This window comes from Ambystoma mexicanum, chromosome 1q (genome assembly GCF_040938575.1).
Source record: "Ambystoma mexicanum isolate Mex_15411 chromosome 1q, UKY_AmexF1_1, whole genome shotgun sequence".
NCBI classification, from domain to species: domain Eukaryota; kingdom Metazoa; phylum Chordata; class Amphibia; order Caudata; family Ambystomatidae; genus Ambystoma; species Ambystoma mexicanum.
In genome coordinates, this window is record NC_090922.1 from 250742 (window position 1) to 263160 (window position 12419).

Here is a 12419-nt window from a genome sequence, read left to right on the forward strand (position 1 = left end):
GATATCCAATCTCATGTTATTGGACTGGTCTCAGGTTTGGTATTAGAAGCATTGAGATATCACATCGCATGCTGTAGGAAGGTTCTCAGGTTTGGAATGGGGAGGAATTGGATATCACATCTCATGTCATAGGAAGGATCTCAGGTTTGGTATTAGAAGCATTGAGATATCACATCTCATGCTATAGGAATGGTCTCAGGATTGGAATGGGAAGGAGTTGGATATTACATTCCTGCTATAGGAAGGGTCTCATGTTTGGAATGGGAATGTGTTGGATATCACATATGCTATAGGAAGGGTCTCAGGTTTGGAACGGGAAGGAGTTGGATATCACATCTCATGTTATAGGAAGGGTCTCAGGTTTGTTATAAGCATTGAGATATCACATCTCTGCTATCGGGAATGTCTCAGGATTGGAATGGGAAGGTGTTGGATATCCCATCTCATGTTATAGGACGGGTCTCAGGTTTGTTATTAGAATCATTGAGATATCATATTGCATGCTGTAGGAAGGGGCTAAGGATTGGAATGGGAAGGAGTTGGATATCCCATCTCATGTTATAGGAAGAGTCTCAAGTTTGGTATTAGAAGCATTTAGCTATCACATCTCATGCTATAGGAAGTGTCTCAGGATTGGAATGGGAAGGAGCTGGATATCACATCTCATGCTAAAGGAAGGGTCTCAGGTTTGGAACGGGAAGGATTTGGATATCACATCTCATGTTATAGGAAGGGTCTCAGGTTTGGTATAAGCATTGAGATATCACATCTCTGCTATCGGAAGTGTCTCAGGATTGGAATGGGAAGGAGTTGGATATCCCATCTCATGTTATAGGACGGGTCTCAGGTTTGTTATTAGAATCATTGAGATATCATATTGCATGCTGTAGGAAGGGTCTAAGGGTTGGAATGGGAAGGACTTGGATATCACATCTCATGCTATAGATAGGCTCTTAGGTTTGGAAAGGGAAGGAGTTGGATATCACATTTCATGTTAGAGGAAGGATCTCAGGTTTGGTATTAGAAGCATTGAGATATCACATCTCATGCTATAGGAAGGGTCTCAGGATTGGAATGGGAAGGAGTTGGATATCACATCTCATGCTATAGGAAGGGTCTCAGATTTGGTATAAGCATTGAGATATCACATCTCATGCTATAGGAAGGGTCTCAGGATTGGATTGGGAAGGAGTTGTATATGACATCTCAGGCCATAGGAAGGGTCTCAGGATTGGTATAAGCATTGAGATATCACATCTCTGCTATCGGAAGGGTCTCAGGATTGGAATGGGAAGGAGTTGGATATCCCATCTCATGTTAAAGGAAGGGTCTCAGGTTTGGTATTAGAAGCATTGAGATATCACATCTCATGCTATAGGAAGGGTCTCAGGATTGGAATGGGGAGGACTTGGATGTCACATCTCATGCTATAGTGAGGGTCTCAAGTTTGATATTAGAAGCATTGAGATAACAAATCTCATGATATCGGAAGGGTCTCAGGATTGGAATGGGAAGGAGTTGGATATCACATCTCATGATAAAGGAAGGGTCTAAGGTTTGGAAGGGGAAAGATTTGGATATCACATCTCATGTTATAGGACGGGTCTCAGGTTTGGTATTAGAAGCATTGAGATATCAAGTCTCATGGTATAAGAAGGGTCTCAGAATTGGAATGGGAAGGAGTTGGATATCACACCTCAAGCTATAGGAAGGGTCTCAGGATTGGAATGGGAAGGAGTTTGATATCACATCTCATGCCATAGTATGGGTCTCAGGTTTGGTAGAAGCATTGGGACATCACATCTCATGCTATCGGAAGGGTATCAGTATTGGATTTGGAAGAAGTTGGATATCCCATCTCATGCTATAGGAAGGGTCTCAGGTTGGAATGGGAAGGAGTTGGATATCACATTTCATGTTATAGGAAGGGTCTCAGGATTGGAATGGGAAGGACTTGGATATCATATCTCATGCTATAGGACGGGTCTCAGGTTTGTTATTAGAATCATTGAGATATCATATTGCATGCTGTAGGAAGGGTCTAAGGCTTGGAATGGGAAGGACTTGGATATCACATCTCATGCTATAGATAGGCTCTTAGGTTTGGAAAGGGAAGGAGTTGGATATCACATTTCATGTTAGAGGAAGGATCTCAGGTTTGGTATTAGAAGCATTGAGATATCACATCTCATGCTATAGGAAGGGTCTCAGGATTGGAATGGGAAGTAGTTGGATATCACATCTCATGCTATAGGAAGGGTCTCAGGTTTGGTATAAGCATTGAGATATCACATCTCATGCTATAGGACGGGTCTCAGGATTGGAATGGAAGGAGTTGGATATCACATCTCATGTTATAGGAAGGATCTCAGGTTTGGTATTAGAAGCATTGAGACATCACATCTCATGCTATAGGAAGGGTCTCAGGGTTGGAATGGGAAGGAGTTGGATATCGCATCTCATCCAATAGGAAGGGTCTCAGGTTTGGAATGGGAAGGAATTGGATATCACATCTCATGTTATAGGAAGGATCTCAGGTTTGGTATTAGAAGCATTGAGATATCACATCTCATGCTATAGGAAGGGTCTCAGGATTGGAATGTGAAGGATTTGGATATCACATCTCATGCTAAAGGAAGGGTCTCAGGTTTGGTAGAAGCATTGAGATATCAGATCTCTGCTATCGGAAGGGTCTCAGGATTGGATTGGGAAGGAGTTGGATATCCCTTCTCATGCTATAGGAAGGGTCTCAGGATGTGAATGGGAAGGAGTTGGATATCACATCTCATGTTATAGGAAGGGTCTCAGGATTGGAATGGGAAGGATTTGGATATTACTTTCTTGCTATAGGAAGGGTCTCATGTTTGGAATGGGAAGGGGTTGGATATCACATATGCTATAGTTAGTATCTCAGGTTTGGAACGGGAAGGAGTTGGATATCACATCTCATGTTATAGGAAGGGTCTCATGTTTGGTATAAGCATTGAGATATCACATCTCTGCTATCGGAAGCGGCTCAGGATTGGAATGGGAAGGAGTTGGATATCCCATCTCATGTTATAGTAAGAGTCTCTGGTTTGGTATTAGAATCATTGAGATATCACATCGCATGCTGTAGGAAGGGTCTAAGGATTGGAATGGGATGGACTTGGATATCACATCTCATGCTATAGGTAGGCTCTCAGGTTTGATATAAGCATTGAGATATCACATCTCATGCTATAGGAAGGGTCTCAGGATTGGAATGGGAAGGATTTGGATATCCCATCTCATGCTATAGGAAGGCTCTCAGGTTTGGAAGGGGAAGGAGTTGGATATCACATTTTATGTTAGAGGACGGATCTCAGGTTTGGTATTAGAGGCCTTGAGATATCACATCTCATGCTAGAGGAAGGGTCTCAGGATTGGAATGGGAAGGAGTTGGATATCACATCTCAAGCTTTAGGAAGGGTCTCAGGTTTGGTATAAGCATTGAGATAGCACATCTCATGCTATAGGAAGGGTCTCAGGATTGGAATGGGAAGGAGTTGGATATCACATCTCATGTTATAGGAAAGATCTCAGGTTTGGTATTAGAAGCATTGAGACATCACATCTCATGTTATAGGAAGGGTCTCAGGATTGGAATGGGAAGAAGTTGGATATCACATCTCATGCTATAGGAAGGGTCTCAGGTTTGGAAGGGGAAGGAGTTGGATATCCAATCTCATGTTATAGGACTGGTCTCAGGTTTGGTATTAGAAGCATTGAGATATCACATCGCATGCTGTAGGAAGGTTCTCAGGTTTGGTATTAGAAGCATTGAGACATCACATCTCATGCTATAGGAAGGGTCTCAGGATTGGAATGGGAAGGAGTTGGATATGACATCTCATGTTATAGGAAGGATCTCAGGTTTGGTATTAGAAGCATTGAGACATCACATCTCATGCTATAGGAAGGGTCTCAGGATTGGAATGGGAAGGAGTTGGATATCACATCTCATGCTATAGGAAGGGTCTCAGATTTGGTATAAGCATTGAGATATCACATCTCATGCTATAGGAAGGGTCTCAGGATTGGATTGGGAAGGAGTTGTATATGACATCTCAGGCCATAGGAAGGGTCTCAGGATTGGTATAAGCATTGAGATATCACATCTCTGCTATCGGAAGGGTCTCAGGATTGGAATGGGAAGGAGTTGGATATCCCATCTCATGTTAAAGGAAGGGTCTCAGGTTTGGTATTAGAAGCATTGAGATATCACATCTCATGCTATAGGAAGGGTCTCAGGATTGGAATGGGGAGGACTTGGATGTCACATCTCATGCTATAGTGAGGGTCTCAAGTTTGATATTAGAAGCATTGAGATAACAAATCTCATGATATCGGAAGGGTCTCAGGATTGGAATGGGAAGGAGTTGGATATCACATCTCATGATAAAGGAAGGGTCTAAGGTTTGGAAGGGGAAAGATTTGGATATCACATCTCATGTTATAGGACGGGTCTCAGGTTTGGTATTAAAAGCATTGAGATATCAAGTCTCATGGCATAGGAAGGGTCTCAGAATTGGAATGTGAAGGAGTTGGATATCACATCTTAAGCTATAGGAAGAGTCTCAGGATTGGAATGGGAAGGAGTTTCTCACATCTCATGCCATAGTATGGGTCTCAGGTTTGGTAGAAGCATTGGGATATCACATCTCATGCTATTGGAAGGGTATCAGTATTGGATTTGGAAGGAGTTGGATATCCCATCTCATGCTATAGGAAGGGTCTCAGGTTGGAATGGGAAGGAGTTGGATATCACATTTCATGTTATAGGAAGGGTCTCAGGATTGGAATGGGAAGGACTTGGATATCATATCTCATGCTATAGGAAGGCTCTCAGGTTTGGAAGGGGAAGGAGTTGGATATCACATTTCATGTTAGAGGAAGGATCTCAGGTTTGGTATTAGAGGCCTTGAGATATCACATCTCATGCTATAGGAAGGGTCTCAGGATTGGAATGGGAAGGAGTTGGATATCACATCTCAAGCTTTAGGAAGGGTCTCAGGTTTGGTATAAGCATTGAGATAGCACATCTCATGCTATAGGAAGGGTCTCAGGATTGGAATGGGAAGGAGTTGGATATCACATCTCATGTTATAGGAAGGATCTCAGGTTTGGTATTAGAAGCATTGAGACATCACATCTCATGCTATAGGAAGGGTCTCAGGATTGGAATGGGAAGGAGTTGGATATCACATCTCATGCTATAGGAAGGGTCTCAGGTTTGGTATAAGCATTGAGATAGCACATCTCATGCTATAGGAAGGGTCTCAGGATTGGAATGGGAAGGAGTTGGATATCACATCTCATGTTATAGGAAAGATCTCAGGTTTGGTATTAGAAGCATTGAGACATCACATCTCATGTTATAGGAAGGGTCTCAGGATTGGAATGGGAGAAAGTTGGATATCACATCTCATGCTATAGGAAGGGTCTCAGGTTTGGAAGGGGAAGGAGCTGGATATCCAATCTCATGTTATTGGACTGGTCTCAGGTTTGGTATTAGAAGCATTGAGATATCACATCGCATGCTGTAGGAAGGTTCTCAGGTTTGGAATGGGGAGGAATTGGATATCACATCTCATGTCATAGGAAGGATCTCAGGTTTGGTATTAGAAGCATTGAGATATCACATCTCATGCTATAGGAATGGTCTCAGGATTGGAATGGGAAGGAGTTGGATATTACATTCCTGCTATAGGAAGGGTCTCATGTTTGGAATGGGAATGTGTTGGATATCACATATGCTATAGGAAGGGTCTCAGGTTTGGAACGGGAAGGAGTTGGATATCACATCTCATGTTATAGGAAGGGTCTCAGGTTTGGTATAAGCATTGAGATATCACATCTCTGCTATCGGGAATGTCTCAGGATTGGAATGGGAAGGTGTTGGATATCCCATCTCATGTTATAGGACGGGTCTCAGGTTTGTTATTAGAATCATTGAGATATCATATTGCATGCTGTAGGAAGGGTCTAAGGATTGGAATGGGAAGGAGTTGGATATCCCATCTCATGTTATAGGAAGAGTCTCAAGTATGGTATTAGAAGCATTTAGCTATCACATCTCATGCTATAGGAAGTGTCTCAGGATTGGAATGGGAAGGAGCTGGATATCACATCTCATGCTAAAGGAAGGGTCTCAGGTTTGGAACGGGAAGGATTTGGATATCACATCTCATGTTATAGGAAGGGTCTCAGGTTTGGTATAAGCATTGAGATATCACATCTCTGCTATCGGAAGTGTCTCAGGATTGGAATGGGAAGGAGTTGGATATCCCATCTCATGTTATAGGACGGGTCTCAGGTTTGTTATTAGAATCATTGAGATATCATATTGCATGCTGTAGGAAGGGTCTAAGGGTTGGAATGGGAAGGACTTGGATATCACATCTCATGCTATAGATAGGCTCTTAGGTTTGGAAAGGGAAGGAGTTGGATATCACATTTCATGTTAGAGGAAGGATCTCAGGTTTGGTATTAGAAGCATTGAGATATCACATCTCATGCTATAGGAAGGGTCTCAGGATTGGAATGGGAAGTAGTTGGATATCACATCTCATGCTATAGGAAGTGTCTCAGGTTTGGTATAAGCATTGAGATATCACATCTCATGCTATAGGACGGGTCTCAGGATTGGAATGGAAGGAGTTGGATATCACATCTCATGTTATAGGAAGGATCTCAGGTTTGCTATTAGAAGCATTGAGACATCACATCTCATGCTATAGGAAGGGTCTCAGGGTTGGAATGGGAAGGAGTTGGATATCACATCTCATCCAATAGGAAGGGTCTCAGGTTTGGAATGGGAAGGAATTGGATATCACATCTCATGTTATAGGAAGGATCTCAGGTTTGGTATTAGAAGCATTGAGATATCACATCTCATGCTATAGGAAGGGTCTCAGGATTGGAATGTGAAGGATTTGGATATCACATCTCATGCTAAAGGAAGGGTCTCAGGTTTGGTAGAAGCATTGAGATATCACGTCTCTGCTATCGGAAGGGTCTCAGGATTGGATTGGGAAGGAGTTGGATATCCCTTCTCATGCTATAGGAAGGGTCTCAGGATTTGAATGGCAAGGAGTTGGATATCACATCTCATGCCATAGGAAGGGTCTCAGGTTTGGTATAAGCATTGAGATATCACATCTCTGCTATCGGGAGGGTCTCAGGATTGGATTGGGAAGGAGTTGGATATCCCTTCTCATGCTATAGGAAGTGTCTCAGGTTGGAATGGGAAGGAGTTGGATATCACATCTCATGTTATAGGAAGGGTCTCAGGATTGGAATGGGAAGGATTTGGATATCACATCTCTTGCTATAGGAAGGGTCTCAGGATTGGAATGGGAAGGAGTTGGATATCACATATGCTATAGTTAGTGTCTCAGGTTTGGAACGGGAAGGAGTTGGATATCACATCTCATGTTATAGGAAGGGTCTCAGGTTTGTTATAAGCATTGAGATATCACATCTCTGATATCGGAAGCGGCTCAGGATTGGAATGGGAAGGAGTTGGATATCCCATCTCATGTTATAGTAAGAGTCTCTGGTTTGGTATTAGAATCATTGAGATATCACATCGCATGCTGTAGGAAGGGTCTAAGGATTGGAATGGGATGGACTTGGATATCACATCTCATGCTATAGGTAGGCTCTCAGGTTTGATATAAGCATTGAGATATCACATCTCATGCTATAGGAAGGGTCTCAGGATTGGAATGGGAAGGATTTGGATATCCCATCTCATGCTATAGGAAGGCTCTCAGGTTTGGAAGGGGAAGGAGTTGGATATCACATTTTATGTTAGAGGACGGATCTCAGGTTTGGTATTAGAGGCCTTGAGATATCACATCTCATGCTATAGGAAGGGTCTCAGGATTGGAATGGGAAGGAGTTGGATATCACATCTCAAGCTTTAGGAAGGGTCTCAGGTTTGGTATAAGCATTGAGATAGCACATCTCATGCTATAGGAAGGGTCTCAGGATTGGAATGGGAAGGAGTTGGATATCACATCTCATGTTATAGGAAAGATCTCAGGTTTGGTATTAGAAGCATTGAGACATCACATCTCATGTTATAGGAAGGGTCTCAGGATTGGAATGGGAAGAAGTTGGATATCACATCTCATGCTATAGGAAGGGTCTCAGGTTTGGAAGGGGAAGGAGTTGGATATCCAATCTCATGTTATAGGACTGGTCTCAGGTTTGGTATTAGAAGCATTAAGATATCACATCGCATGCTGTAGGAAGGTTCTCAGGTTTGGTATTAGAAGCATTGAGACATCACATCTCATGCTATAGGAAGGGTCTCATGATTGGAATGGGAAGGAGTTGGATATGACATCTCATGTTATAGGAAGGATCTCAGGTTTGGTATTAGAAGCATTGAGACATCACATCTCATGCTATAGGAAGGGTCTCAGGATTGGAATGGGAAGGAGTTGGATATCACATCTCATGCTATAGGAAGGGTCTCAGATTTGGTATAAGCATTGAGATATCACATCTCATGCTATAGGAAGGGTCTCAGGATTGGATTGGGAAGGAGTTGTATATGACATCTCAGGCCATAGGAAGGGTCTCAGATTTGGTATAAGCATTGAGATATCACATCTCATGCTATCGGAAGGGTCTCAGGATTGGAATGGGAAGGAGTTGGATATCCCATCTCATGTTAAAGGAAGGGTCTCAGGTTTGGTATTAGAAGCATTGAGATATCACATCTCATGCTATAGGAAGGGTCTCAGGATTGGAATGGGGAGGACTTGGATGTCACATCTCATGCTATAGTGAGGGTCTCAAGTTTGATATTAGAAGCATTGAGATAACAAATCTCATGATATCGGAAGGGTCTCAGGATTGGAATGGGAAGGAGTTGGATATCACATCTCATGATAAAGGAAGGGTCTAAGGTTTGGAAGGGGAAAGATTTGGATATCACATCTCATGTTATAGGACGGGTCTCAGGTTTGGTATTAGAAGCATTGAGATATCAAGTCTCATGGTATAAGAAGGGTTTCAGAATTGGAATGGGAAGGAGTTGGATATCACACCTCAAGCTATAGGAAGGGTCTCAGGATTGGAATGGGAAGGAGTTTGATATCACATCTCATGCCATAGTATGGGTCTCAGGTTTGGTAGAAGCATTGGGACATCACATCTCATGCTATCGGAAGGGTATCAGTATTGGATTTGGAAGAAGTTGGATAGCCCATCTCATGCTATAGGAAGGGTCTCAGGTTGGAATGGGAAGGAGTTGGATATCACATTTCATGTTATAGGAAGGGTCTCAGGATTGGAATGGGAAGGACTTGGATATCATATCTCATGCTATAGGACGGGTCTCAGGTTTGTTATTAGAATCATTGAGATATCATATTGCATGCTGTAGGAAGGGTCTAAGGCTTGGAATGGGAAGGACTTGGATATCACATCTCATGCTATAGATAGGCTCTTAGGTTTGGAAAGGGAAGGAGTTGGATATCACATTTCATGTTAGAGGAAGGATCTCAGGTTTGGTATTAGAAGCATTGAGATATCACATCTCATGCTATAGGAAGGGTCTCAGGATTGGAATGGGAAGTAGTTGGATATCACATCTCATGCTATAGGAAGGGTCTCAGGTTTGGTATAAGCATTGAGATATCACATCTCATGCTATAGGACGGGTCTCAGGATTGGAATGGAAGGAGTTGGATATCACATCTCATGTTATAGGAAGGATCTCAGGTTTGGTATTAGAAGCATTGAGACATCGCATCTCATGCTATAGGAAGGGTCTCAGGGTTGGAATGGGAAGGAGTTGGATATCGCATCTCATCCAATAGGAAGGGTCTCAGGTTTGGAATGGGAAGGAATTGGATATCACATCTCATGTTATAGGAAGGATCTCAGGTTTGGTATTAGAAGCATTGAGATATCACATCTCATGCTATAGGAAGGGTCTCAGGATTGGAATGTGAAGGATTTGGATATCACATCTCATGCTAAAGGAAGGGTCTCAGGTTTGGTAGAAGCATTGAGATATCAGATCTCTGCTATCGGAAGGGTCTCAGGATTGGATTGGGAAGGAGTTGGATATCCCTTCTCATGCTATAGGAAGGGTCTCAGGATGTGAATGGGAAGGAGTTGGATATCACATCTCATGTTATAGGAAGGGTCTCAGGATTGGAATGGGAAGGATTTGGATATTACTTTCTTGCTATAGGAAGGGTCTCATGTTTGGAATGGGAAGGGGTTGGATATCACATATGCTATAGTTAGTGTCTCAGGTTTGGAACGGGAAGGAGTTGGATATCACATCTCATGTTATAGGAAGGGTCTCATGTTTGGTATAAGCATTGAGATATCACATCTCTGCTATCGGAAGCGGCTCAGGATTGGAATGGGAAGGAGTTGGATATCCCATCTCATGTTATAGTAAGAGTCTCTGGTTTGGTATTAGAATCATTGAGATATCACATCGCATGCTGTAGGAAGGGTCTAAGGATTGGAATGGGATGGACTTGGATATCACATCTCATGCTATAGGTAGGCTCTCAGGTTTGATATAAGCATTGAGATATCACATCTCATGCTATAGGAAGGGTCTCAGGATTGGAATGGGAAGGATTTGGATATCCCATCTCATGCTATAGGAAGGCTCTCAGGTTTGGAAGGGGAAGGAGTTGGATATCACATTTTATGTTAGAGGACGGATCTCAGGTTTGGTATTAGAGGCCTTGAGATATCACATCTCATGCTATAGGAAGGGTCTCAGGATTGGAATGGGAAGGAGTTGGATATCACATCTCAAGCTTTAGGAAGGGGCTCAGGTTTGGTATAAGCATTGAGATAGCACATCTCATGCTATAGGAAGGGTCTCAGGATTGGAATGGGAAGGAGTTGGATATCACATCTCATGTTATAGGAAAGATCTCAGGTTTGGTATTAGAAGCATTGAGACATCACATCTCATGTTATAGGAAGGGTCTCAGGATTGGAATGGGAAGAAGTTGGATATCACATCTCATGCTATAGGAAGGGTCTCAGGTTTGGAAGGGGAAGGAGTTGGATATCCAATCTCATGTTATAGGACTGGTCTCAGGTTTGGTATTAGAAGCATTGAGATATCACATCGCATGCTGTAGGAAGGTTCTCAGGTTTGGTATTAGAAGCATTGAGACATCACATCTCATGCTATAGGAAGGGTCTCAGGATTGGAATGGGAAGGAGTTGGATATGACATCTCATGTTATAGGAAGGATCTCAGGTTTGGTATTAGAAGCATTGAGACATCACATCTCATGCTATAGGAAGGGTCTCAGGATTGGAATGGGAAGGAGTTGGATATCACATCTCATGCTATAGGAAGGGTCTCAGATTTGGTATAAGCATTGAGATATCACATCTCATGCTATAGGAAGGGTCTCAGGATTGGATTGGGAAGGAGTTGTATATGACATCTCAGGCCATAGGAAGGGTCTCAGGATTGGTATAAGCATTGAGATATCACATCTCTGCTATCGGAAGGGTCTCAGGATTGGAATGGGAAGGAGTTGGATATCCCATCTCATGTTAAAGGAAGGGTCTCAGGTTTGGTATTAGAAGCATTGAGATATCACATCTCATGCTATAGGAAGGGTCTCAGGATTGGAATGGGGAGGACTTGGATGTCACATCTCATGCTATAGTGAGGGTCTCAAGTTTGATATTAGAAGCATTGAGATAACAAATCTCATGATATCGGAAGGGTCTCAGGATTGGAATGGGAAGGAGTTGGATATCACATCTCATGATAAAGGAAGGGTCTACGGTTTGGAAGGGGAAAGATTTGGATATCACATCTCATGTTATAGGACGGGTCTCAGGTTTGGTATTAAAAGCATTGAGATATCAAGTCTCATGGCATAGGAAGGGTCTCAGAATTGGAATGTGAAGGAGTTGGATATCACATCTTAAGCTATAGGAAGAGTCTCAGGATTGGAATGGGAAGGAGTTTCTCACATCTCATGCCATAGTATGGGTCTCAGGTTTGGTAGAAGCATTGGGATATCGCATCTCATGCTATTGGAAGGGTATCAGTATTGGATTTGGAAGGAGTTGGATATCCCATCTCATGCTATAGGAAGGGTCTCAGGTTGGAATGGGAAGGAGTTGGATATCACATTTCATGTTATAGGAAGGGTCTCAGGATTGGAATGGGAAGGACTTGGATATCATATCTCATGCTATAGGAAGGCTCTCAGGTTTGGAAGGGGAAGGAGTTGGATATCACATTTCATGTTAGAGGAAGGATCTCAGGTTTGGTATTAGAGGCCTTGAGATATCACATCTCATGCTATAGGAAGGGTCTCAGGATTGGAATGGGAAGGAGTTGGATATCACATCTCAAGCTTTAGGAAGGG